Source organism: Tursiops truncatus, chromosome 17 (assembly GCF_011762595.2).
Source record: "Tursiops truncatus isolate mTurTru1 chromosome 17, mTurTru1.mat.Y, whole genome shotgun sequence".
Lineage (NCBI taxonomy): Eukaryota > Metazoa > Chordata > Mammalia > Artiodactyla > Delphinidae > Tursiops > Tursiops truncatus.
The window spans coordinates 1,165,997-1,193,987 of NC_047050.1; positions in this window are offsets into that span (position 1 = coordinate 1,165,997).

Here is a 27,991-nt window from a genome sequence, read left to right on the forward strand (position 1 = left end):
GTTTCATAAACTTATTTGACCTTGAAGCTTTTTTTTATCCTAAACAATTCTTAGGAGCATTCCAAGGATTTTTTTTTTTTTTTTTTTTCGGTACGTGGGCCTCTCCCTGTCGTGGCCTCTCCCGTTGCGGAGCACAGGCTCCGGACGCGCAGGCTCAGCGGCCATGGCTCACGGGCCCAGCCGCTCCACGGCATGTGGGATCCTCCCGGACCGAGGCACGAACCCGCGTCCCCTGCATCGGCAGGCGGACTCCCAACCACTGCGCCACCAGGGAAGCCCCAAGGACATGGTTTTGATGGAATATTTTTGGAAAGTTTCATTGTGACTCTGTCTCCTAAGAACAATAGAACGAAGAGGCATCCGTCCTGGTTCTCAGCACGTCATCCAAGAGAGGGAACACTTTCCAACACAAGGCAGTGTGTCCTGAATTCTCCAAAGTTTGAAATTTGTTTTTCAAATTGAGCTGAAATTCTGCTTCTTAAAATGACTATTCATCTCATGCTTCAACTTTTGTTTACACCTCCTAAATATATATAGTCTCTTTTCCACATGGAAATTATTCATGCATATAAAAGCTATTATGTCATCATTTCACTGAATGAAATCTCCTCTTGGCAAAACATTCCCGATTTCTTCATCTGTGCTACATATGGCTTGGTTTAAACTTTCCTCACCACATTTCCACTTTCCTGTTATGAAAACATTCTTTTTAAGAATATGTATATTCCCCCAGCTGTAATTATTTTCACCCAATCTATCAATTCAATGAAAGAAATATTTATTTAGTGTCCTCTAGATAACGAGCATTTTGCTACATTTGTGGACACTGCCACTGTGATGTCCACATACACGAGCATGGGTGACGGACAAGGACCCTTGTTTACAGCCCGGAGCGTGTGGTGTAGACGATCTCTCTGCATTCTCATCCACCTCATGTCTTCTCCAAGGTGTTTGTCTGCTGAGGAACACGGAAAGCAAACACAGACACTTTCCATATTTTTCTGCAGCACAAGCTCCCAGTGAAAACGAGGTCTCGACAGTTGGATGTGCTCTGTGGGATCTGAGAGGTGAGGACGAAGAGAAGACCATGCTTCGCCTCCCTGGCAGCTGTGGGAAGGGTCACAGGTCTCACTGCTGAGCATCACGGGCGAAGGGGCCACACTCAGATTTCCGCTGCTGGTGGGCAGTTTCACCAGCACCAGAGGAACTTGTGTTTACAGCCGGGGAGGCTCCCTGACTCTGCCGTCTCGTCCTTGGGGGTCAGTTCGGTCTTTGCTCTGGACCTCGGCTGCCCCAGCTGTGGTCTCCAGAGCCCTAGGCTTCACCACAGTGTCACAGGAAGTAACTCTCCTGATGGGTCAGGCTGGGGAGACTTTCTTGCCCAGCCTGGAGCCTGGTCGTATGTTTCTTCTCAGGAATTTGCAAGAACAAATGTGTTACATTATGTTCTGCTTGAAATACCCAGAATGAATTTCGTTTCTAGCACAAGACTTTGATTTATCAAGTCCTTGCTACCAAACGTGGCTAATAGCCAATTCCTTGAACGAGGGAAATCTGAGGTGGTGACCCAATAGAAATGGGGGAAGGTAGTGAAGATTTATAAACTATTGAATAATCGGAGTTATTCATCAGGTCATGACACACAGTGAAAAAATTAACTCAGAATATTGCGATGGTTTCTCCAGGATAAATCTGCTACTGAAGATAAGATTTTAAGAGAACAATAGGCTACTGGAATCGAAATAAAATGTAAAAATCTGGACGTAACTCTAAAGTGGTTTTTTGTTTGTTTGTTTGTTTGTTTTAAGACGTGACCATGAACCCACGCCCATGGTACCCTGGCCGCAGGTTACATCAAGGCTCAACATCACTGACTTCCTGGACCCCAGGATGATCTGGCTGATGCAACTGCTGTTGTGCAAATTGCCAAGAGATGAGACCAATGCTGAGACCCCAGCCTGAAAGTTAAAAATATAATTTATCTCCAAATCAAGAAGCTTTCAAAAAGAAAAGTTCGACTTAATCATTCTACCAGAACAGCTGAGCCTCTTTCCTGCCGAGTGGAATGGTCAGAGGTGCCCATCAATGGGCATCACTACTATTAAACGGAGCCCTTTATGTCCTGAAGAGTGCAGGAGTCCTCGTGCACTGAGACGCATGCTTTCTGGGCACGGATTTGCCTTCCTGGGTGTGTCCACAGAGGTCCCGGAACAGGCGTTCGTCTCCACGGGGTGCCCACATCCTCACCTCTGTCCTGAGGATACGTTACAGAAGGAGTGAGGCTGTGGGTCCAGAGCCATCACGTACAAGGTTTTACGTACGGGGGCCTTGGAGAGAGATGGAGTGGGATATTCAGGACTCAGTCGTTGTACCAGCTGGGAGGTAGTGCCTTCTGAGATGAGGGTTCCATCCCACATGTTTCTCTAAAATATCCTGTGGTTTCTCTTACGGTCAGAGGACCACAGTTCTGGATCAGAAAGCTGGAGGTGACATGGCCACTATTACACTGAATGACCTGCAACCAAACATTTTTCTTCGTATATCTTTGAACTTAGGTTCTATTTGTTTAGAGATTGTAACATCTAAGAACAGAATGCTTCCTTCAGGGAAAACTGTCATGCTTCCACTGAAAAGGAATTCTAATACCTGACCAACAAATAAAAAAGTGTATTCCTCTGTTATCTGAGTGCTGGATTTGTAACATCAAGGAAGATACGATCATAGGTACAGAATGCAGTTATGGGGGAATCCTCTGGGCTTCCCCTGAACGCTGACTCTTTGGTAGTAAAAGGTAATGGGAAATGAGAGCAACCCTGTTAAGGAAAGTCAGACCCCTTAAAAATGAGGGCTTAGGGACTTCCCTGGTGGTCCAGTGGTTAAGACTTCACCTTCCAATGCAGGGGGTGAGGGTTTGATCCCTGGTCGGGGAACTCAGATCCCATACCTCGTGGCCAAAAAACCAAAACATAAAACAGAAGCAATATTGTAACAAATTCAATAAAGACTTTAAAAATTGTCCACATCAAAAAATCTTTTTAAAAGAATGAGGGCTTAATAGGCCACTTGTGAAAAAATGATGCTGGCTTACTTCCTGGATGAGGGCAAAGGACACAAGGACTCGAGGGGGGAGAAAGGAAGGGTTAGAAACATCGTGTGGCCATGGGAGGCAAAGAGGCATTAGCCGTCCCTGGGTCTTCTTGGTGTGTCAGGCCCAGATTTACTAATGTCAACTCCTTTCATTCCTTTTCTCTTTTTGCCATTATTCTAGACAAGGTCTGTAGGTAGTGATTCATGTAAAGTTTAGTTCTTAAGTGACAGGACATTAATATGGAGTTAACTAGAAAAGTAATAAACACCACCCAAGAAAGGGCACAGAGACCCTGGTGCTTTGGGGAGGAGGTGATCACGGTTCATTTATAAACAGGAAACGGGCATTATGTTAGATGAACGATGAAGCTGACGTTACTAATAGGGTTTTTATTGTGATAATATCGGCAAAATATAATATTTATCATTTAAACTGTTTGAAACTGTACGATTCAGTGGCATTAAACGCATTCACAGTGTTCTGTAACCATTACTACTATCTATCTACTATACCCCAAACTTCAGGATCCACAACGTAACCCTGTGCCCACTAGACAGTAACACCTGTCCCCCTCGCCCAGCCTCCAGAAACCCTATTCTACTTTCTCTCTCTGCGAACTTACCTCTTCTAGGTGTTCCATTTAAGTGCAATAATACAGCATTGGCCCTTCTGTCTCTAGCTTGTTTCCCTTAGCGTGATATTTTCAAGGTCTGCACGTGTAGAATATGTCACAATGGCTTTCCTTTCCACGGATGTATATTATTCCCTTGTACGTATTCACCCCATGTTGTTTATCCATTTCAGAAACCACTGGTGTTTTTCACTTTCTTATAAATTGGGAAAGATAATGGAGGTTGATGATCAGAGTTGCTTGCTTTCTAATTTTACATTTGGAAGCCCACAGTTTGTGCCCAAAGGGCTTGGTGTAAAACCTGCATGTCCTGAGCTGCTGTAGTCACTGTGGGGATGTAAGAAAGTGGAGTGGTTGGGTAGAGCCTAGGAATTCCTCTTGGCTGTTACCTGATGCAGGCTCTGTTCTCTCCAGCCTGTTTCTTCTCTGAGGGCTTTTGTGCTGGATTGAGTATAACTTTGAGACTGAGTTTCCCTGACTGTGTGTGTTATACAGAGATTGTATACTTATAGTGAAATTTGGATCATATAATATTCTTTTTGATAGACTGCCTTATATTTCCTTTTTTTATTTCGTTCTCCCAGCAACTCTGTAACATCACTAAGCCAGTTATTCACTAGCATCTCAACTTCACCATGAAGACAGTAAAGTCTGTACAATGAGTGATTCACGCAAGGTCACACAACTCAGTCTGAGGGTCGGACCCTGGCCCTCAACCCTGACTCCCAGCCCAGCGCTTCCTTTAGTCACGCATCCTCCTGGGAGCTCCTGGGCTAAATGTACTGCCCCCCTCAACCCGCCCCGCAAAGAAAGAGGCCGGGGCAGGGGGGTGAGGCTCTCAACAGGTTGCGAGCACCAGAGCTTCTCCCCGCTCCTCTCCAAGGGCACAGAGCAGCACCTATCAGGGCACAGGAAGAAAGGAGAGAGCGAAAACGGAAGACGTTAAGTAGAACCCGACGTGACGGTGCCTGGAGAGACACGGCTCCCTCCGCTGAGCCTGAGTATACGCGTTCCGACAGAGAAAGAAGGTGTTTGTATAAAACATTATCTTTTCAAAGATACGTATTAACACCTATATGTCTTAAGGTCATTTCAGGCTAAGGACCATCCTTCTGAAATAACACGGTGAAAATTAAAGAAAAAATGTCTCTCAGTGAAAACTAAGAGTAGGTCTATTTCCCAGTTTCCAAGATTTATCCAGTACGAAGGCATTAATACACGCAGGCCTTTCCCCGCACACCTGCGCTTCCATCGGAGCTGTCAGGTAGGCGTCCTCACCGCTCGCTTGTTCCGCACTGTGTGATTCACATGCGCAACTTCTTCCTTCAGGCATCATCATATTTGCTCCAATCAATTCAATTCAAAAAGGCCTAGAGAACAAAGAAGACCTTCGTAGACTAATTATTTGTCAACATTTACTATACATGTATGTATACGTATCCTTTACTGTATATGTACCTGTATAGGTATATGTGACATATGTGTTATACGTGATCTATATTATTCCTTTTCTTGTCAGTTTTTAAATTTTATACTTAATTTCACATAGAAAAGATATTTTGATCATGTTCTAACAGTGTTATTTATATGGTCGCCATACAAAATTCTTTTTCGTTATGATTCGTTGCCTTTTCGGTCCTTTCCTATCTCCTTCGGTTCTTCTGCATCTATTGCTTCCCTCTTCGTCGTAAACATTTCAGCAAATGCCTTCATATTTTTGCTCATATTCTCCGTTCTGCGTTGTAGGCAGAGCTGTTTGTGTGGAGATGCTGGTTTTGGAGGAGAGCACGCCTGATGTGGGAACGATCGGATGACGGGGCTGGGGCGCGGGCCTTGCTGGCGTCCACATGCGTGTGCTTTGTGCGGGCAGTGCGTGGACAGGCCCTGGGACTTTCTACAGACGTGTGAGGCATGACCATCCTGAGGGTCGGGAGGCCGGGCGTGCTACCCATTCCACGATGGTGACCGTGATGGTGGTTCTGGTGCTGGCTGACCTTCTAAGCTAAACTTTCTTCTCTCCACCCTCGGTGGGAATATCTAGGTCTTGAGGAGGAACATGAAAGCCGATGTTAATTACATGGACAAAAGGTTCTCAGGCCTTTGTATCAGGGAAGTTCCAGACCTCAGGGTTAGCCTGCTTTGTTGAAAAGGCATTTTTAGTCAAAAGAATGCGTGCCAAGTGCATTACCAAAGAGACTTTCCTTGGACAACTTTTATTCCAAATAAGCATGTAAGACAGGAGCCTCACCCGGGTCTGATGGAGGACCTGGGTTCCGGTTAGTCATATGCTTCCACGGCGCTTTGATGATCTGCAAACTGCTTCCGCTGTAACAGACAGCATCCTGAAATAGAGGCATAGATCCAGCACATTTTCTATTCTATCTTTGAACTTGTATAAATTAAAGCTGCCAGAATGGCTTTCATTCTTTTTTAATTTAAGCTAGATGTCCTCTAGCTTCAATTTTGTATAGTTCTGTATCAAATTACATTTTCCAGTGAAATTACTATAAAACCCTAAAAATAGAAGCTTATAATAGGAAGCGCCAGTGTAATTCATGAAAAGCCACAGAAGCGCAATAATGTGAATCTATTCAGTGGATTAGACGCGGCAGCTGAAAGCACACGCGAAGCAAAGGAGTGCGGAGGAACGGCGTTTCTTCTGGAAAAGCGCACACACTGTTCCTGCAACTCTGGCTACAAAAATCCCTTGTAGGGTTTGGCTAAATTACTTGTACTGTTCTTCTGTTCATGTTTATCATTGTTATCGTGGCTGGGAAAATTGAGGACAAGTGGATGCTGAAAAAAAACGAAGCTACACCTTGTAAAGTTGATAAAAATCATGGTAGGGTTTCAAACAGCTAGACGATAGAACCTAGTCAAAATTAGGTCTTCTGGTTTGAGTTCATGATTTCCTTTCCAAATAAGTATTTTTACTTAAATATTTAAAACACCAATGTCTATGACATACATACACTACTATGTATAAAATAGATAACTAAATGAGAACATACCACGTAACACAGGGAACCCTACTCAACGCTCTGTGGTGACCTAAATGGGAAGGAAATCCAAAAAAGAGGGGATGTACGTTTACGTATAGCTGATTCACTTTTCTGAACAGCAGAAACTAACACAACATTGTAAAGCAATTATACTCCAATAAAAATTAATTTTAAAAAATCAGTGTCTGTGGGTTTGAAGGAATAAGCAAGTAATCTGCAGCTACAAGTTTAATGTGAAATATAAACCCACAAAATGTGAATATAGAAAGATATGGGATCAGGAAATTCAAAGGGTGGGTGATGTTTTCTGGCATAAGGTTCTTCTTCTAATCTGGAAAATGGATGTTTAAAACAGAATGTTTATTTAAATGGATGACGTTTCCTTGTTTAAGTGTCACTGGAATTAGTTCCACCCTTGGGGGCCAGAGAAAGGTTAACACAAATGGAGAAGGCTATTGGGTAGGACGTTAACTCTAATTGTAATGGGATCTACTGGCTTGTTGAAATGTTAACTTCACAGTTATTATTTTCCTGAGTCAATCAAACACTTACTTTGCATCTACTGTGTGCTTTTGCCAGAGAGTGAAAATGTGGTTGATGTTCCGACCCGGCGTCTACACTATTTTGTTTTTATTTTTGCGGTGCGCGGGCCTCTCACTGTTGCAGCCTCTCCCGTTGCGGAGCACAGGCTCCGGACGCTCAGGCTCAGCGGCCATGGCTCACGGGCCCAGCCGCTCCGCGGCATGTGGGATCCTCCTGGACCGGGGCACGAACCCGCATCGCCTGCATCCGCAGGCGGGCTCCCAACCACTGCGCCACCAGGGAAGCCCCCCGGTGTCTACACTGTAACGTGTTTAGTGAGACAGACCTTGCTTGTGCTGCTGTTACTGCCCGAGCTTAGTCTGTGGTCCATAAGTGTTCAGTTGAATAAATGGACTTGTGGTTTGGTCAACCTTCCGCTTTATTACATATTTTCCACTTTTAATTTCTTTTAGGGGCTTAATATTTTCATCCACATTCTTATTCTCTGACAGTCTATTTTTTAGAATACCTCCATCCATTCTTCACCCCTTCTCCATCCTTTTATTAGTTCAAGGTTTATTGAGCTTCAGCGAACCATGTTTAATATGGCGCCCACACAAATAAGACAGCATCTGTCTAAAAGCACACAGTGCCATGAAAAAGTGGACGCTCGAGCATGAGTCCAGATCACATTATTATGGGGACGGAGGTGAGGCGCTGCACCCACCCTGGGGTGAGGGGGTCGGGAACTTCCTCTGTGTGGAGCTGATTACAAACTGAGTTTTAGAAGATGAACAAAAGAGGGTCCATCTGTGAACTCTCCACCTTCGGGGTCATGTCTCATGGATGCCGTTTGCGGCTTTCTACGAATTAGTTAGTGAATGCTTCTCAGATCATGAGATTCCTTTATGGCATTTGTCTGCCCCTCTTGTATGGCACCTGCCATATGTATGTGACGTACATCTGTCATTGCAATACTCATAAATTTCCCTTCGGGACAGCTGGCCATCTTACTATTTTCTGCTGCACCCTGAGGTCCTTTTCAAGGTAACTCTTGAGCTGGGTAGTCTGTGCTTTGTTCACATGGGAAGAGGAAGGGTCTGCACAAAATAATGCAGTTCCGAGCTGTCGGGATTGCTTCCTGCTCCCACAGTCTCTTCTGGAGATCTCCAAAATGGAATAGCACTGTTGGTGCATATTTGATTCTGTTTCAATACTTGCTAAGATACCCCTATAGGGCTTTTGTAAGATCATATAGATTCTTGAATTTACTAAATATCTTTTGGCTTTCATAACCCATCTAATTGCTTTTCCGTTTGAGGATAAACCTTCGGGACACGTCTCGAGACAAGATAACCTGTGTGTGATAAAATACTTAATTGGCCCTTCATACATGGAAGGTTATTGAATAGGTTCACTACTTGCAATCCGGATTGAAATTTCTATTATCATTCCAAAACAGCATATTATCAAGGTCATAATAGAAATATCACTGTGTACAACAGGGAGGATGTAACGTTCTCCCTCCAGATAGAATGTACTCTATTTTTCCTTTGCAGGTGCTTTCTGATAATGTGCATGTAAATAAAAAGCAAATCACATGTATTAATTGCTGTTGCGTCTGTAAATATTTAAACAGGAAGGTCTATACAAAAGACATCTGCTAGCTTAGGTGACTCTGTTTTATTTTTAAACCTGTAGCTTGGATTAACACTGCTGTTTTAAAAGCATGTCCATTTTCCTAAAGCTTTTAATGCTAGAGACACATTTCTAAGCATGTATTGTTCTGCTTTAAATGAACATTTTGAGTTTTATATGTGGGTATTCATGCATATGTAAGTATAATGTACTCATATATGCATGAGTTTAAATAAAACTGAAGATTGCTATTACTGTCTTTTGAAAATCTAAATGTAAATTTCATTGCATAATGTATGTTCAGAAGTGCATGGGCTGGTTTTTGGTGTTTCCTTGTTTTTCTTTCTTGTAAAACATTGACGGTGGTAATTTACAACCACCAAAACCAGTAATTGGAAGAAATTGAAAGGGCCTCTGAGCTAGCAGACTTCTTAATACTGCTGTTAGAGCAGGAGTTCTCATGGAAGAAGCGCCAGAAAAAAGCCTGAAGTTAGAGTGTAAGTGACATTACTGCGAGATGGAAAACACCATTTACTTGGTCTCAGCAAAGTTAGAAAACGTCCTTCTCAGGGACTCTATGAGGTCTATTCCTGTACAAATTTCTCATTGAGTTTTCCAGTGGGGAAACAGTGACTTGAAATGAAATCTTATTGAAAGAAATTCAATTCTGTGCATCCCCAGAGGAACGAAATATAAACAGAAACATGATTAATTAGTTAATTTTAGCACCACTGAGATAAAATTCTTGAACAAGCGGTTGTATTAAATTTGAATGGGCTGTTATAACAGGATAACAATCAGGGCCGTTTAAGTCTCTCCCCCTTGGTGACTTTCGGCAGCATTCTGACGGCTACACTCTTCAAGTCCTTGATTGTCTCCTGTATTTGTTATTGAATAAGGATGAAGTGAAACTGAATGAAGAACCAAGAGGTGACTGGACCTTCTTTGGCAACTGCAAGTCTTAGTAAACTGAATTGCACGCCTGCTGTGGGCCTTCCAAAAACATCAGAACTTACCAGCTCCCTGCAGCATGAAAAGTTGGAAAAGCTGAAAGCATGACCATTTACATTTTGCCATTAATGGAGAAGGAAAACATACAATGATGCCCCCATTACGTGTATTAGTCATTTATTTTAAAAAATTTAATCTAGAAACACAGTCAAAATTTCCCACAGACAGCAATTGCTTTCTTTTGTACCTCGGTCTCTGTAGGCAAGTTCATTTGGGGATTCTTCTAGAAGGCGGGGGTGGGGAGGGTTTTCTGTTAGGATGCTGAGAGGCATGTGCTATGCTGCAGGCACGTAGCAGACTCCTCAGGGGAGAAGGTCCTGAGCTGGGTGTGGATGGAGAGAATGACTGGCTCAGAAATGGAGGTTTTTCTAATGTACAAGTTCTAACCCTGTCATGAGAGCACCTCCAACTCAAATGGTTACTTAAATGGTGAGATTCTCCCTGGAGTCAACAATTGTTCTGTAACTGGAATCTCTAGTCCACTAATATTTTAACCTAATTATTAACAAGGTGGTGTTGATGCTACAGTTTCATGCATGCTCTCGTCCATGGCGCTGAAAATCAGGAACGACAGGGAACATGAAAAGTTATTGGTAGTCAGACATCCTGTTTTAGACATTATTTATCACTCTTGCATCATACTATTGCATTGTGTTTTTCAAATAAATATTATTCTGAGAGGGTATAAATTATTCTGGCTTTACCAACATTTAATGGCCCTGCACTTGGTAAATCACAAACCGAGGGTCAGTGTCCTTTTAAAGTGGGATTACTACGGAAATTAAAGTAGAAATGAAAGCTCCAAGGGCAGTGTTTAATGCGTCAGGTTGTAGAAGTGCTTTTTATTACCACGGTGTCAATCAAAGCCCAGAGAATTTCAATAAATTGGCTGAAATGGCGGAGTTTTAGTGGTGGGAGTATTTTTAGAATTTAGGTCACTGGCTGTATTTCTCTTCTCTTTGCCCGTAATTACTCACTGAGTTACAAGACAATGGAGAGAGGAAGCTAAGCATAGGCTTCTCTCAGGGAAAAGAGGGGGAAAAAGGAAAAAAGGACGTAAACTCGGATTATCTACAGATAATCTGGGGGAGCTGGGAACCGACATCCACACACCTGAGAATAGAATGGGGCCCAGGAGGTGAAAGGTCACAGCGAGTGGCGTGAGGCCTGGTCCTGGAACGGGAACACTTTCCTGAAAAGGAATAAATGTCATTCCATCCGTAGTACAGATCTCACAGCATCTCAGGTGCTCACTACGGAGGCTGCAGACGTCTCTGCTCTGGCGAGACTTGTCTTGGTTAGAATCATGTGGAAGCAGTCGAGCCGGGATTTTCCCAGTTGGGGGCCAGCACACCGTCACCTGCAGCCTCATGGCTCCAGCAGGACACAGAACTTGCCCCCCAGGCCCAGACCTGGACGGACTTGTTCCAGAAACACTAGAATCCACCCAGCTCCAGAGGCTGCTGTTAACCCACATTTTAGGGTTCCTGGGATGTTTGCCAAGGTTTCCAGGTTTGTAGAACGTCTGGACACCTCGCACACGGCCGGGTTCGCTGGAGGAGTCCAGAGCGTAAAACTTGTCCCCTGGACGCAGAACTTAGGAGATCCAGGGTGAGCTTTCAGTATCTTTCCATTAACAATGTATCCTAAAGCCAGATTATGGTGTGTAAGTTCCTGTAGGAATTTAACCAAAGATGGGTTACAAATTGCCTCCTGGAGAGAACCAACTTATATAAATTAAATGCATGTAAAGAAGCGGGGAGGCTGGAAGGAGCCGGGAAAGCCTGCGGATGACATTCTTAGAGGTTAACCTGATAAATCCCTGCCCAACGCCTGCCTTAGCGCTCTAGAGCGTCCTACACGACTGCCCACTTTTTAAAAGGGGTTACTACACCCATCCTTATGAGAGAGAACAAAAAGTAAATAATCAAATTCATTTCATGACATTAGCAGTGCATTGCATTTTTGCAGTTGACTATACTGCAAATGTACGCCAATGTGGGTGAAAATTCAACATCTTCTAATAATTTCCTTGTTTTGAGTTTAGCCAGGAGATAAAATGTTTCAGAGGGTATTTGCTAAAATACTCTTAAAGGGAAAGATGTATTTCTAACCCAATTATTTAACTTTAAAAATTCCTCAGTTTATTAAGAAGAGATTTATTGTATCAATATAGCTTTATAGCCTGGGTGTTCCCATTACTTGGACCATTGATGAAAGTGATTTTATTGAAGAAAAGGTTTTCCTTTGACTACAAACGTGCTCTTTCCTATTTTATGACTAATCAATTCTCTAGTTAATTTAATTAAAAGGCCTATAAAATAGCTTTATCAAAGTCCAAGTGTTGAACTGTATGTCAATTAAGAAGGAACTCAGTGAATTCACATAATGCATTTCTTTACAATCTAAAATGATCGTTTGAGGTGCTTCAAACTCCATCAACAGCATTCAGTTAGAGATCAGTGTGGAACAAACTGACTAAACTTCTTCGACAAACTCTGGACTGGGTATCACGTTATCTTATGAGGGGCCACTGTCCTAACACACCCCGTACAAACACCCAAACCAGCAATTTGACAACAGCTACAAAATCAAATAACAAAATGGTCAGTGAGAGAGGCATCGGTAGGATCCGTGTGGCAGGGAGCCTGAAAGGTTGAATTTTAAGTACATTTTTAGAATAAAGTGTTTTCTTTTAAAAGTTAGCAAAGTTGTTCCTAGGGCAACAAAACAGTTGCTGTTATTGACAAAGGCCACCTTTCTCCAAAACTCTGGCTCTAAATGTTTGCGGAAAGTGGTGAGAACATTCTCACAGGAGCTGAGACTCCCTCGAGTGAGAAGCGGAATCAAGGCTTTGACTGATTCCAGCTGCCGAGTCCAGCCGTGTTTGAAGGAATCCGTGGCTTCGTGCAGCCTGACCGAGGTCACCGGGCACCGGAGTGACACTTCACCTTAAAGAGAAACTCACTGCAATTGTTTTCTTCTCTTTTTGCTCCCGGGGTGTTCTGTGTCGCTGCCCTAGGAGCCCCTGACGGATGTCGGGGAGGAAGCAGCTCTGTCTGTGTGTTGGGGGGTGTTTATGAGAGAGAAAGAGCTGAATCCTAACGGAGCAGCGTTATGATGAATCAGGTCGGTTCTGCCCGATAGCATCTAGAACTGTGAGGGGTCCCACGGGGATTTCCCAGGGTTCATTTGCCCCAAACCCGCCTCCAGTGTTTCTGGGCAAACAGTGAGGCAGGATGTCCCGGAGGCTCAGGGCCAGGCCCGATGGGGCACTTTTTAGCCCCCAGGGTGGGCGGGGCTGGCCTGAATTCTGGCTCCAAGGACAAGGTACAGGACACCTGGAGCCCTGGCTTGAGTGGTTTTCTAACATATATATATTTAATTATTGAAGTTTATCTTTTACTTTATTCTCTGTTTTTTTTATTGAAGAATAGTCAATTTACAAGATTGTGTTAGTTTCGGGTGTATAGCACAGTGATTGAGTTATACATATACATATACTATGTGTTTAAATATTCTGCTTCAGATCCTCTTCCCTTACAGGTTATTACAAATATTGAGTATATTTCCCTGAGCTATACAGCAAGTCCTTGTTGGTCATCTATCGATATTTTGTATATAGTAGTGGGCGTATGTCTAATATTTTTTAATGTCACAGACAGGCTCTGGGAAAGGAGAAATAAATCAGAATATTAAATGAAATGCAGCCCTATTATTCATCCCAGGCTGGCGAGACGCCCCATATTTGTCACATACATGAACCAATGTATAGTAGCCCCAGGGGGTTAAAGTTAAGTTGCTTTGAGTAATGGCCTAGGATGGAATTAACTTGAAAGTCAACCAAACAAAAGAATGTTTATGAGAGTAGTTGTTCTCCACACGAAGAGAAGGGAGTGAGCAAGGGCTGGGGGTCAGTAGGGCATCGATCAGCAGGGGTGTGCCTCCGGGGCCTGGGCCTGGGGCCAGGGGTTCTGCAGTGCATATGGAATACATTTAAGGGCACGTAGGTGGGTGCTGGGATCGGGAGGGCTGGACCACTCATCCATCCGTAGTGATATGTAGAATTGCAGTGGGGAGAGAGCGCTTAGGGAGAGAACTATGCTCTCCTTAAGTCTGTGGTGCCGGATATTCACTATTTTTACGCTTCTATTGGCAACAGATTGCAGTCAAAACGAGGGCAGCTGCCGAGCCGGGATGAGCTGAAAGCCGACAGCCGCCACCACGGAGCTCTGTCGCGGACACAGGTGATTTCACAGGACAGCACATGGGACAAGGGTCCTCTCTGACTGTCCAGGGGGAAGGCAAACAGACAGGCGCGCCGAGGGCCTGGGCGAGCAGGTGGAAATGAGAGGCCACCCCGAGCGGCGGCTTCCTCTCCAGGCGCTGCCCCTGCCCGGCCCCGCCTCCCAGATAAAAGTGCATCCGCATCCCCATAGAAATGCCCGACTCACGGCCCGTCTGGAATCTGCCCCGCAGTCATCGGACGCCAAGTCCAGCCCCGTAACAAGCCCTCCTAACACCCCTTCCTTCCCCAGGCGGCCCGGGTGCCTCGGGATGTGAACTCTCCTTGCAACGACTACCTACGGAGAGAACTCTCGTCCCCGCAGCTGCGTCCCCCAGCCGTGTGTCTGGGGAGCAGGGCAATGGAGGTGCCCTGACACAGAGCTCAGGGCTTGTTCCTCTGACCTGTTACTTTCACAGATGCTCCATCCACGGAGGGGCTATCGGATGTCATGAATTTGGCAAGGCTCTGAGAATGGTCACATCTAACACACGAGCCGCTAACACCACATACTGTTGTTTTAAGGGTTTGTATTTCATGACACACTTCTTCCCACCACACCTTCATGAAGTAAGTATTTTACACTTTATAGGTGAGGAAAGTACACCGTCTGCTCCCAGCACCCGAGATCCGCGGCTGCAGGGACCTCGGGAGCTGGACTGTCACGTTATATAAGGGACTCGAGCATCCGCAGGTTTCAGGGTCTCAGGGGCCCTGGAACAAATCCTCCCACAACACGAGACGACTGTGTGAACTGATTTCACCTCACTTAGCAACTTTTATGAAGCTACTATGAATTCATCTCTCAGTTCAGGCAACGGGGAACCAAGCGTTCAGGAAACGTACTCAGGGCCGTGAGCTTGTGTGTGGCTGGGTCAGGACTCTCGCTCAGGACTCGGGCCTCAGGCCCAGACATCTAACTCCTGTCCTTCCCTTCAATCTGTTCACCCACGTGGACGAGGCGTGGGGAGGCCAAGGGATCTCCCAGCTTCACACAACCGTGAGGGGTCTCACCGCCCATGGACCTTCAAGACACACACGCTTACTCAAGAGTTAAATCGCCTTCTCTGTTTCTATTTGACCTTGTTTCGATGACCTAGTTATTTCTAATGATTGTAATTTTAAATTACCCACCTGAGGCTTGAAGGAAGGTGGTGTCAGAGGTCACCCTGCTGGCTAACCCCAGCCCCGAGTTGACCACGTTCTAGATCCAGCAGAATTCAACCGTTATCCAGACTCGAACAATAGGTGGTGAACTTGTTAATCCATGTTGACTTTCCTGGACTATAATTTAGCAACTTGTCATGAATAAGGTTATTTGGTGATTGTTGTGATATTTTGTGGTTAGAGAAGCTGACACAAGATGTGAAATCACCTTTCAAAGAAACATACGTAGATCACAGACAGGCGACCAAATAGTGCGAAAACACTATCTTGGTTTTACACGGAGTCTATTATAAAAGTGCCCCGAAGAATCATTGCCCTTAACATGCTGTCCGTGTCTTCTTCTTCCTTTATAAAATATTCAGTCTCCGATTTGTTCCTGACGCCTTCCTGCGATCTGTAACCAGGCCAGACTGAAGCAAAAATCAAATTTTTAGAAAGCCTGAGGGAGGGTAAGATATTCAAGGAGGAGGCCATTAAATGTCACGTCTTATAGAGGCCACTGGGCAGATTTGTGGCTGAGGTACCATTTTAGGAAGACACGGATTTTCCCAAATGTGCTGTAGGTCATTCAACGTGTAGATCTCACTACGTTCTCCACGGGGAGGCTGGAGGGTGGCCTCAGATGGAGGGCAAGCATTTCAGCATAAGGCCTTTCTCTTGCCTCCCTGGACATTTGTTCAAAGAATTCTTTGCTCAAGCCACTGTCCAGGCCTGAGTAAGACGAGCTCAGCCCTGAAGGCTGGTGGTTTTGCATTTGACTCCTTAGTACGTCCTTCTCCCTCTTTGTATTGTTTCTTCTCACAAGACCTTATGTCATCTTTACGGTGATGAGTATTAGCTCAGTTTTAATTATTATGTATTTTGTACTAAGGATGTCATCATGAAAGAGATTGGTCTTTCTCTATTTTCCAATACTTGTAATAACAATGTTTTCCAGAGATACTTCCAGAACTTTCAAAACTGCTTATTTTCTTAATCAGAAAATGAAGTTTAGGGTTTCCCTGGTGGCGCAGTGGTTAAGAATCCGCCTGCCAACGCAGGGGACACGGGTTCGAGGCCTGGTCTGGGAAGATCCCTCATGCCGCAGAGCAACTAAGCCCGTGCGCCACAACTACTGAGCCTGTGCTCTAGAGCCTGCGAGCCACAACTACTGAGCCCGTGTGCCATAACTACTGAAGCCCATGCGCCAAGAGCCCATGCTCTACAAGAGAAGCCACTGCAATGAGAAGCCCATGCACTGCAATGAAGAGTAGCCCCGCTCACCGCAACCAGAGAAAGCCCACGTGCAGCAACAAAGACCCAACGCAGCCAAAATAAATAAAACAAACAAATAAATAAATAAATAAGAAAATGAAGTTTAAAAGCTGTTCTGAGATGTGTAGGATGGTCCCATTCTTTTGTGTGGCGGATGTATTTCCTAAAATCACAGCAACAGTGTCCCCAGGCCACACGCTCTTCTACAATGTGGCCCTATCACCTTCCCATGCCCTTGAGTGGGGGCTGGTTTCTGCTTCAGGCCACGGGGATGGTAGGTGCGCATGGTCTGTGCAACTCCTCGTGAGATAGCCCCAGGCCATGCCAGCCTCCACACGGAAGTGCTGGCTCATGGTCGCAGTTGGTCCCATGAAGTCATTAGCCATGTGACTGAGTCATCTCGGGCCTCCAGCCCAGCCCTCCTGCCATCTGAGTGCCACTGTGAAGGGTCAGTTCACACCAGGAGGAGCCAAAGGACCGCAGCTGGGCCACCTGAACTCCTGGACCAAGGAACCTGTGAGCACAAAGTGAGCTCCCACTAAGTGGGAGGCGACTGGTCACACAGCAACAGAAGCTGCAACCTTTTCTTATCAAATTAGCAAAGGGCTTTAAAAATGATGTTTAACATTTACTGAATTTCACATTGGCTTGGCCTTGATGGGAAATAACTTCATAAGGTATCAAGGGCTTTAAAGCAACCAGACTTTTGGACCTTGTGAAACTATCGTAAGGATGTGGCCAGGTATGCGGATAAAAAATCCCAGAGTCCGTCCTCCACTCCCAGAAGCTGTTCTCCATTCCTAGACGTACCTACAGTTTCTTGTTATACATGCTTCCCCAGCAGAGTTGCTTATTTCATCAAGCCAGCAAAAATGTCTCTAGCATGAATGGTTAGCAAGGTATTATTTGATAACAAGAATATTATATAATGTAACATAATCTTGAGTGGGGTCTCATCCCTTTTACCAGGTTCCACTGGTTGGAAGCAAGCCTTGGGCAGGTTCTGCCTGGTTCAAGCCCTAGGATGTGAACATAGACAGTAAGGATCACCAGAGCTGTCTGTCTGTCTGTCTGTAACTGATTCTGGGTGTGGGGCTCAGACCTACCTACAGCACAGCCACACGGGCAGCGAGAGAAGAAGTCTGCTCAAATATGCGGTTCTGAAAAATAGAAAACCACAGTGAGAGTTTTAAAATTCTCTGCCTCACGGCCCAGATGGAAACCTCCCTGGACCATGTTAACCTAGAGGTAGTTTTCAAGATGCTAGAAGAGTGATCTAAAATGTATGACTTATAGTTAACTTAAACTAGAAAAAATTCTCACCAACACAATCCAGCATTATTTCTCTTTTGATGCATAATTTATTCCAAAGTATGTTTAGGCTTGTATAAATGGTTAAATATTTCATATTTATTTATTCTAAGCTTGATGTAATTGTTTGACTCTGCTATACTTACTACCTGATACTTTCATGAAGGGAAGAAAACTAAATAATTATCAAATCAACGTTGGCTTTTTATTAGAAAAAAAATCCCATAAAATGTATTCAGGGACAAAAATGAAATGCTTTCGATTTTGTTGTTTGGTGTTGACCCTTGAAAGAGAAAATATAATTTCAAGAGCTTGAAAAACATTTGCAGCAAAGAAGGTTGTGTCTTTCAAACAGAAAATAAACATTGTGGAAGCAAAGAAACAATGGTAGTTTGGGGTAGTTGTACTTTATCACTGGAAATTAATCCATAGTGTGTTTCATTTTTGCTTTGTTAAAAATTGAGCAAAATGGTGAGTTTTTCTTTCTTTGCTGCTTGGTTCTGTTTTACCAATTAATGAAATTAAAATGCATATTCTTTTCATACTGTATATGTGTATTCAAATCTTGGTAGAAATTGACTAAAAAAAGGGGGACGTATTTTAACCTAAATAATAAAATTGAGCAAATACAACTGAGTTTCTTCTACTTTTTATTAGGAAGAGAAATTTTAGGTCATTTCCTTGGTAACACCACTCCCTGCTAAGGACATCTGCGAAAGTGGTACCTGCCCCAAAACATGAGTGACCTTTTGTATCCATAACAATTTCCAATATCGCGACTCCTGAAAAGAATAGAGATCATTTTGCAGAGTGAAAAGAGTAGAAAAATGTAGTCCTTTGCAGAAGCAATAAAAAATAAAAATAGTTTATAAGAGATAGGCCAGATGGCAACAACATCTCAAGGTCCTGATTGGAAAATCCCCGCCCCCATCAACAGTAAGAGTTGCCCTCATTTTGGTCAGACCTGAATATATTATGAGTTGAATTACCAATATGGTTTAAAATGAAAAAAAATATACAGTCGACACTTGAACAGTAGGTTTGAACTGCACAAGTCCACTCATAGGCAACCGGTATTCAGCAGTAAATACTAAGTATGACAGGGTCCATGGTTGGTTGGCTCCCCAGATGTGGAGGAACCCAGGATTTGGAGGACCGACTATAAATTATACTCAGGTTAAACCCCCATTGTCCAAGGGTCAGCTGTGTATTTTAAGTGTACTCAATTAAAGTCTCTGTGTAAAGAATGCAACATTTGGTGTGAATTTTAAAAAGCCCTTGAGATCAAACTATGTACATGACAAGCTTAGTTAGCTTTTTTTAAAACTAAATTTTATTATTTATTTATGCATTTTTGGCTGCGTTGGGTCTTCGTTGCTGCAAGCGGGCTTTCTCTAGTTGTGGCAAGCGGGGCTACTCTTCGTTGCGGTGCATGGGCTTCTCATTGCGGTGCCTTCTCTTGTTGCGGAGCACTGGCTTTAGGCACGCGGGCTTCGGTAGTTGTGGCGCAAGGGCTCAGTAGTTGTAGCTTGTGGGCTCTAGAGCGCAGGCTCAGTAGTTGTGGCGCACAGGCTTAGTTGCTCCGCGGCATGTGGGATCTTCCCGGACCAGGGCTCGAACCCGTGTCCCCTGCATCGGCAGGCAGATTCTTAACCACTGCATAACCAGGGAAGTCCCTAGTTAGCATTATTGAACTGAGTTGGATTATATCCTCAATACAAACTGTTTTTTTAAAAAACAAAACACTTTTTATGTATAGACATAACCTGACAATCTGTTCAGACTATTGGTTAATCAGGATTTTAAAAATAATCTTTCTGGGGCTTCCCTGGTGGCGCAGTGGTTAAGAATCCGCCTGCCAATGCAGGGGACACAGGTTCAAGCCCTGGTCCGGGAAGATCCCACATGCCGCGGAGCAACTAAGCCCGTGCGCAACAACTGCTGAGCCTGCATGCCACAACTACTGAAGCCCACACGCCTAGAGGCCGTGCTCCATGACAAGAAAAGCCACAGCAATGAGAAGCCTGTGCACTGCAACAAAGAGTAGCCCCTGCTCGCTGCAACTAGAGAAAGCCCATGTGCAGCAATGAAGACACAACACAGCCATAAATAAATAAATAAATAAAAATTTAAAAAAAAAATAATCTTCCTAAATCCTGTGTGTGGCTCTTTTAACTTAAATTCAAACACACACATTTGAATTCATAGTGTTTTCTTTTTTTGCTGGATTGTAAACATTTTCGATGTGGTGAGCTAGTTCATACTCTTTAATGTTTATCTCAGGGAAGTTGGAAGCATTCTAATCTCTTAGACACTGAAGTTTATATCCTGTTACAAGACTCAAATGGAAACTAAGTGTTAAGTGTTGTATTTAAAGTCTTCAAGTTAGCACTGTAATTTAAAGAACTTTATTGGCATTTCATGTGAAAATTGCAAGAAAACCCCTCTGGGGACGGTTCTAGTAGAAGAATTATATTCTTAGTTTATTAAAAGAATGAGCTTTGATTGTAGATGTCTGTTATGGGCACTGAGTAAATGCAGCATTCTCTATCTGTTGGGATTTAAGAGGATTTCAACAGTCGTTTGGTGAGTCATGATGGCCTTTTCTCAAAAGGGTAAGCAGGATTGTAATTTTCTATATATTCTTGCCTATTGCCAATCAGAGAAAGGGAATCACTAGAGAGATTGATAGTATCTTTTTCCCGTATTTGAATGAAAACGTTCAGAATTAAAATTTATCTGGCTCTTTAAAGTGAGATTAATTGTGGGTATAGATAGATTATTATCTATCTCCTAAATCAAAATTTTTGCTGTAAAGACAATAAGAAAATAAGATGATACCACTTAACTCATTCAGTTTGTCACCAGACTATAGGAGAATAATATGATTACAAGAAAAATAGAAATAAAAATTAAGTAGAACTTTACTATGATTATATCCCTGAAAAGTTAGAGCAAAACTTGAGAAACATTAGCATAAACCTTAAATGACATATAGATTTTTCTTTTGCCCTTTTTTTCAAATCATATGAATTTTAATAATGATGTCACATCCTGTGTCTGAAACTGGTTAAGTGTCCACATGGCAAATTTACTTTTCTAAGTGACCGTTGAACTGTGTTACCCACGACACAAGTTGTGCATCACAGTCACACCTGGCATGTAAATACTTCCCTCTTCTGTTGACTCCACGCAGACAAATATACTATCTCAGAAGCCATCTGTGGAGGATGATCAAGTCCCAAAGTGGATAGGTCCTAGTCTCTGAATCAAGTTGTGAAAGGAGGATTTGTCAATCCAGCATGTCCATTTTGGAGTGAGTTAGAGATGAACTTCTCTTATGAATAACTATAAACTGGTATGACCAAAGGCCATTAAAAAATTTGGAGTTTCTGAGTTTTGAATTGTTTGAACCAAAATGTAGCTTAGATGTGAAAAACTAAAGGCTAACTAAAATATCGATAATTTCAGAATTGAGTGTATCACAGAAATGGTGAGAAATATTTTTAGACATTGTAAGAACAACTGTAACAACTTTATTTACAAAATCCACTGATGATTTGTTAATAATATTTGACAATGTGGTAAAGCTGGACAGACCAGAAGAATTAGGCAAAAGCAGTAGGTTTTCATTCCTCTCAATTACAGTGTGATCTTTGTAAATTACTTAAATGTTCCAACTTGCAGTTTCCTTTTCTGTAAAATGGGAATAAGAAGGCTTTTTAGTATGATCCTCATGAGAGGGAATGAAATCAAGTGTATCTGGTCTATTGCATGTGACAGTTACCAGGGACATTTTGTTCCCCCTCCACGTTAAATAATCAAGGAAAAATGAAAGGAAGAAAAAGGAGCTGCATTTTCATGCAATATTAAGTTGTTTTTAGGACAGTTTGGGATTCTACGTAAGGCTGTATATCTCCAGGAGCTCAACTTCAACTGTTAAACAAATTCAGCTTCAATTTTATTGAAAACTTATTTAGTTTTTGAACCATTTGTATAACATCTGTCTGCACACTTATATTTTAGAATTTTAATTCTACTCTTAATAAGAAATAGTTATATGATGATGAATGCTCTTGACATAGTTTCTTAAGGTGATAACATCAATGTTCCTTTTTATATTATGATCATTTTAATTTTAAAGTAGTGATCAGAAAAATAAAAGCTAACATTTATTGACTGGTTACAATATGTCAGGCTTTCATGTAAGAAGTATACGTTTATTATTTAATCTTAATCTTTACAACAGCCTTAACCAGGAAGCATCATTATTATTCTAATTTTATAGATTAATAAACTGAGGTTTAGGGAGGGAAAGTAATTCATCTCATATCACCCAATAAATAAGTGATAAATCTGACTAAAACCTTGCTTTTCCTCCATACTTTTCTGTAAGGTCTTCAACTTAATTTCCATAAGAGTCCATAGACTCTACACAAATACTTATGTGTGTGCATTCATTCCTAAGGTAGATTAAATAATTGAGAAAATGCACACATTTATATTATAGAATTGATTATGGATGAAATGATATGACAAAATTATTTTGAAATTCTGAGGTGTCTAGTTTAGATGTGGTGAGCAGAGGGAACCTCAAACAGAAATAGGGCTCCGTGTGCGCGGGACAAACTCACCATGCTCAGATCACACGGGAGACCAGTGGAGGTGAGGTTTTGAGGGACAGCTCTGCAATGAGAGGTCTTCTGAAGACCATACTCTGATAAAATTTTGAGTCTCATTTTATAGGCAGCAGAATTTTATGTGTTGTGTGTTTGTCAGATGGGGACAGTGAGAATAATAATTTAAAAAAAGTAACCAATTTTTTTTTGATGGAAAAACGTCTTCCTATGGAGGTAAAGAATGATCTGTTCAGGCCAGTAATGACAATGTCCTTTCATCCTCCTGGTGATTCACCCAAGTTTGGTGCTGATCGGAATGATCTGGTAGAGAGGGAGGGAGGGAAGAACAGGAAATGAGAAGGAAAAGGAGAGAGAGGGCGAGACTGAGGAATGAGAGAGAGCTGATGCAGAGATAAAGGTAATATCCAAAAAAATAAAACCTGGAAAATGCCAGAAGAAAATTTAAGCACAAGAGAAGGAACTTGTGTGGAACAAGAGAAGGATAAATCCTTTCCTCTTTTTTTTTTTTTTTTTTTTTTTTTTGCGGTACGCGGGCCTCTCACTGTTGTGGCCTCTCCCGTTGCGGAGCACCGGACGCACAGGCTCCGGACGCGCAGGCTCAGCGGCCATGGCTCACGGGCCCAGCCGCTCCGCGGCATGTGGGATCCTCCCGGACCGGGGCACGCAGCCGTGATCGCCTGCATAGGCAGGCGGACTCTCAACCACTGCGCCACCAGGGAAGCCCAAATCGTTTCCTCTTACAACAGGAGGATAAAGAAGTCGGGTCCCGGTACAGGTTGATTTGTAGAGTCGTCTCTGAGAAAAGAAAGGAGGCTGTCCTCCCGTCTGATCAAGGGATAGGCAGTCATGCTTAGTGGAGAGCCAGGTGGGGAGGTGGGAGGGCTGGAGGGACGAGCGGGGAGGGAAGGGGACAAAGAGCGTCTTTCAGAGCAAGAAACAGTCACCACAGGAAACGCTTGCAGAATGGCAAAGACCCCCGAGAGTTCACCCCTTCAGAAGAGCACTGAGAACATTGGCAGACTTAACTTTTCCAGAAATCTTGAGGTTAACAAAAGGCGTGAAACACTGCAAGTAGCATTTACTCAAGAAAATCACCAAATCTTGGTAAGAAAGCAAGCTCCGTGTCCTCACATGTTCGATTCCCACTTATGTACGAGAGAGTAACAGTAACATAATAAAATAGGACAATCAGATACAGTGAATACAAGTTACGAGAATGCGGCCTCCGTCTTTCTCTCTCAAATTCTTATTGTACAAGCCGTTTCCATCTTAACTCAGCACACTGTGGTTGTAACTTTTGTAGTTCGAGATGTGACAGCAAAACGCACACAAACTCCTTTTTTCTTCTTTACAGTTTCACAGAGGGAAGACTTGTTCTTACTGCGGAGCTTAGCCACCTCAGTGTATGCTTTTTTTTTTCTTTCTTAAGTCGAGAACTTTCACCTTTTTACTGAAAGGAAGCACTTTACTTCCTCTCTTTGGCATATCTGAATTGCAGCATCACTGTTCTTGCATTTGGAGGACATTATTAAGTAAAATAAAGGCCCCTTGATCACAAGCATTGCGATAATGGACAGTCAATTGGCTTCTAAGTGACCAACGGAAGGGACACGCGGGACAAAGGGATGATTCTCATACCGGGTGGGTGGAGCTGATTTCGCGAGATTTCATCAGCTACGCAGAACACCGTGCAATTTAAAACTTAGAAATTGTTTATTCCTGGAATTTTTTATTTAATACTTTCAGACGGCAGTTGACCATGGGTAACTGAAACCACAGAAAGGGAAACTGCAGATAAGGGAGGATGGCTGTGTAGGTCGATAAAACGGTTGTAGAAAGAAAGAAGGAAAGAAGGACAGAAAGAAAGTTATCAGAGAGGTACGTGGGAGGATTTCCAGCGTTAAATGCCTGTTTGAGGCACTTTACCGTGAATTTAAAACAGAAGGAGTCACTATAACTACGTACTTTTCCACAGTGTGTGTTCAAGGGTGCGTGTTCTTCTCGGGAGAAGGCCAACTGCTGGGCTCAGACACAGTCTTTATTTTCATATATTTATTTTTTAGAGTGAAGGTGAGGAAGTAGATGACAATGAATGGCCGCTGAGGTTCGCACCTGAGGCACACAGGGCCGAGAGGTAGGATGCAATCAGTCATCCCGAAATACCTGAGAGGATAGTGGGGCTCAGGTGAAAGAAGATGAGATTTGAAACATGTTCAGTCAATTTAAGTTCAGGTAGGTCATTGGTGATTAGCAAGAAGTTTTGAAATTTACTATTATGAAGCGAAGCTGTCCACAAAATATTGGGTCACACTCTAAATTCCAAAATGACTTTTATTGGCTGAATCTCAAATCCATTCTTACTCATTGGATAACTTGATAGTCAAGGATTTACTTTGCTGCTGTGTTTACTTCCTTTCCTCCAGAGGTCAAGTGATAAGCAATGTTCTCAGGATTCGGGAGAGACCAAACCCAATGCTCGTTATTCTTCTTGCAGTAAGGTTAGGTTACGAGTTAAACTATTACCCTGATCAGCATTACTTTACATGACGCGTTCTTATTTCATCATATGCTTATTTAACCGAAGTCTAGGGCTCAGGTTTTACACTGTTAATATCTAGCACCAACTCAGATACTCTTCAAGGTTCTGTCTCATAAGGTGCTGTGCTCCGTGACTTGGTGATAACAGAAAATTCAGTTACTCTTTCCGTCTTCGTTTTTGACAAATGGAACAGAAAGAGTTTATCCTGGAGAATCTCAGACCCTTTCCTGATGTGACTGTGGGTGCATATATTTGTGTCTGTGTGTAGGTATCTGAGATGGAAGAGCTAAGAATATTGCATATTTCCCCACGGGGAAATATTCATGTATCATTTCCTGTATTTTCATCCACATTTAGTGCAGTCAAAAGAGTCAGAGAAAGTGCAAGGAAATAGATGCTGAAAACCTGACAAGCACAGAAATATTCAGGCTTCATTCTATAATGACGACTGTAAATGAATGAAACCTTCCCGATGGTTCCACCGTTGACACGACATAAAGAGTGTTCTGGGTCCATTATCTGGTTGAAACACTTGGACTGTTTTGAAACATGGGTTTATGATGCTTAACATTATTTATTTGGCATGCATTGACAATTTAAATTTCAGTGTTTCTGGGGAAAGGATCAGGTAATCACTGAAAGAACTTACTTTCCAGGCTCATAACAACCCTTTAGCAGAGCACAGGAGCAGAGCCCAGGCAAAGCGCTCATTTCCTGGGGATCCCGCATGTGCTGTTCTGTCACCCGCCTAATAAAGAAAATGTCCCTCGTTTGTGAAAAAGAAATATTTTCAGAAGGATGAGTATGCTTTAGAAGTCCAGTTTTTTTTAACATTACGATCATGAATCAGAAAAGATGCTATAGAAAGAGACTGTTTTAGAAAATATGTCACAATCTTCCATTTCCCTTTCCCTGGCAATAACATTCTTTTGAATAGACATCACCCAGCCTTTGGACCGTCACCTCTGCAACTCTGAAGTAGCCGAAGTTAACATGCTAGAAGAGATAAACAGGAAGGATGAGGGAACAGCGCCAGGGCTCAAGACAGGCGTGTCCCCCTGGCGAGTCAGGAGAGCTTGCATTCTCTGGTTACAGATCATCTGGGGGAACGGAGCCTGGCAGCTGAGGCCTCTCGCTGTGCTCTGAGCATTGACAAGGCATCATTGGCAGAAAGTCTGCGTTCCCAGCCCACTTACCACTGTTTAGGTGATGGATGAGAACAGGGGTTCTCGTTCTTGCCAAGAACACGGCTGCCAGCTGTTCTGTGGCATCAGAGTTCGAAGGAATTTTGTGCAACGTGAAAGACAATTCTCATGATTTCGATTTTTAGTTCTCTTCAGCTGCTTTGCTACTCTTATAAACACTTGGAGTTATATCTCCAAGAGATAAACAAAAAAGGGAACTAGAAATCACTGGGAGCTCTAGGGGAAATCTCAGTAACTCAAGTCATGTGGGAAATATTCTTTTGAGTCCTTTCTATAGTTTTGTTCTCAGATTGTTTGTATGTTAGGGAATATATGTAAATATAGTTCTTTATACTGGTTCCTCTATTCCAGGCCTGAAGGGCAAAGACCACCATCAAACGGTCACTTTACCCCAGCCTCTCCCATGGTTCCTGGAATTCCAAATCCAAAGGCCCTTCCTTCACTTTTCCACTTTCCTGTCTGATACTCCTGTTTGACCTAACAGAGGCCTCATTCTCCAAATCGCTTTCTCCCCCTGAGTTTTCAGTGAAACAAAGTTAAAGTTAGGGAAGATGAAGGATAGCCCTCCGGTCATGGCATCTGCTGGGCCCCGAAGAGATAGCGGTCTGGCTCCCAGGCTGGTCGCTGAGGACCCTGTGTTTCAGCATCACACTTCCCCTGCTCCAGACGTGAGGACCAGAGCTCTCCTGCCGCGGGTGGTGAGCCCGGTGTCTGCTGGGAAATTCAGTATCTAGGTGGTTATCCTGTTTCATCAAGAACACAGAGTGAGAAAGAGGTGAGGTACGTTTCTTCTCCAATCACATCTTTCTTATGCTTTTAGGGACTTTCCTTCCACAGGATATGGGCAGAGCTGTGACTTTGAATAAAGTTTTGAGCTGTTATCACCTTTGATTAGCTATAGTTATTACCGCCTGGAGAAAACTGTATTACCGGTAAGAAATCGGGAATGATGAAACTTGCCCTAAATTTCATCCAGGGGCAAGGGAAACACTAGTTCCAGAGAATATATTTAAATAAACAGTGAGAGACAAAAAAAGAGCTGCTCCATGATTTCGTTGTGTGGTTTGCAGTTGTTCAGTATGGTGATTAGCAGTACTTTTTTTTTTTTGCTCTGCAAATGTAATAAGAATATCATTACATCCACAGAATGAATTATTCACAAAGTTTGAAAGAAAACTGCTCAGCTCTACAAGGTAAGAAACAAAAACATTATAATTTTTTTTCCATTTTATTTAAAGCCCCCAAAACAGATGTTAGTTTATTACAATAGAGTATATTTTCCCTGAAGTGAACTGGGTTGCATTTAACTATATCATCAGTGGGCTCAGAGTAGCCCAGTCAGATTGGAAAATGAGAACATCATTGCTATTAAAATGTAAGATAGCGTTCTTCCTTTGAAGTGATGGTAATGATACCTTATTTTACAAGTTACCTTATTTTAAAAGTCTTTTTTTGGAAATTTAGAGGATTTTAGTAAAGCTGACAACTTTTCAAAAAAGTAAAACTGTTACGAAAATGGAATTTAATTCTTCAGAGTCCTTTCATCCCTTCACTGTTATGACCAAGTCCCGCAGCGCGCTTCATGGGGAAGGAAGGATATTTACTGTGGTTTTTGTGGTGTTTCGTACCTTCAAAGTTATCCTGACAATGTATTGGCGGGATTAAGACATGAATACAATAATTGACATATTAAAGAGA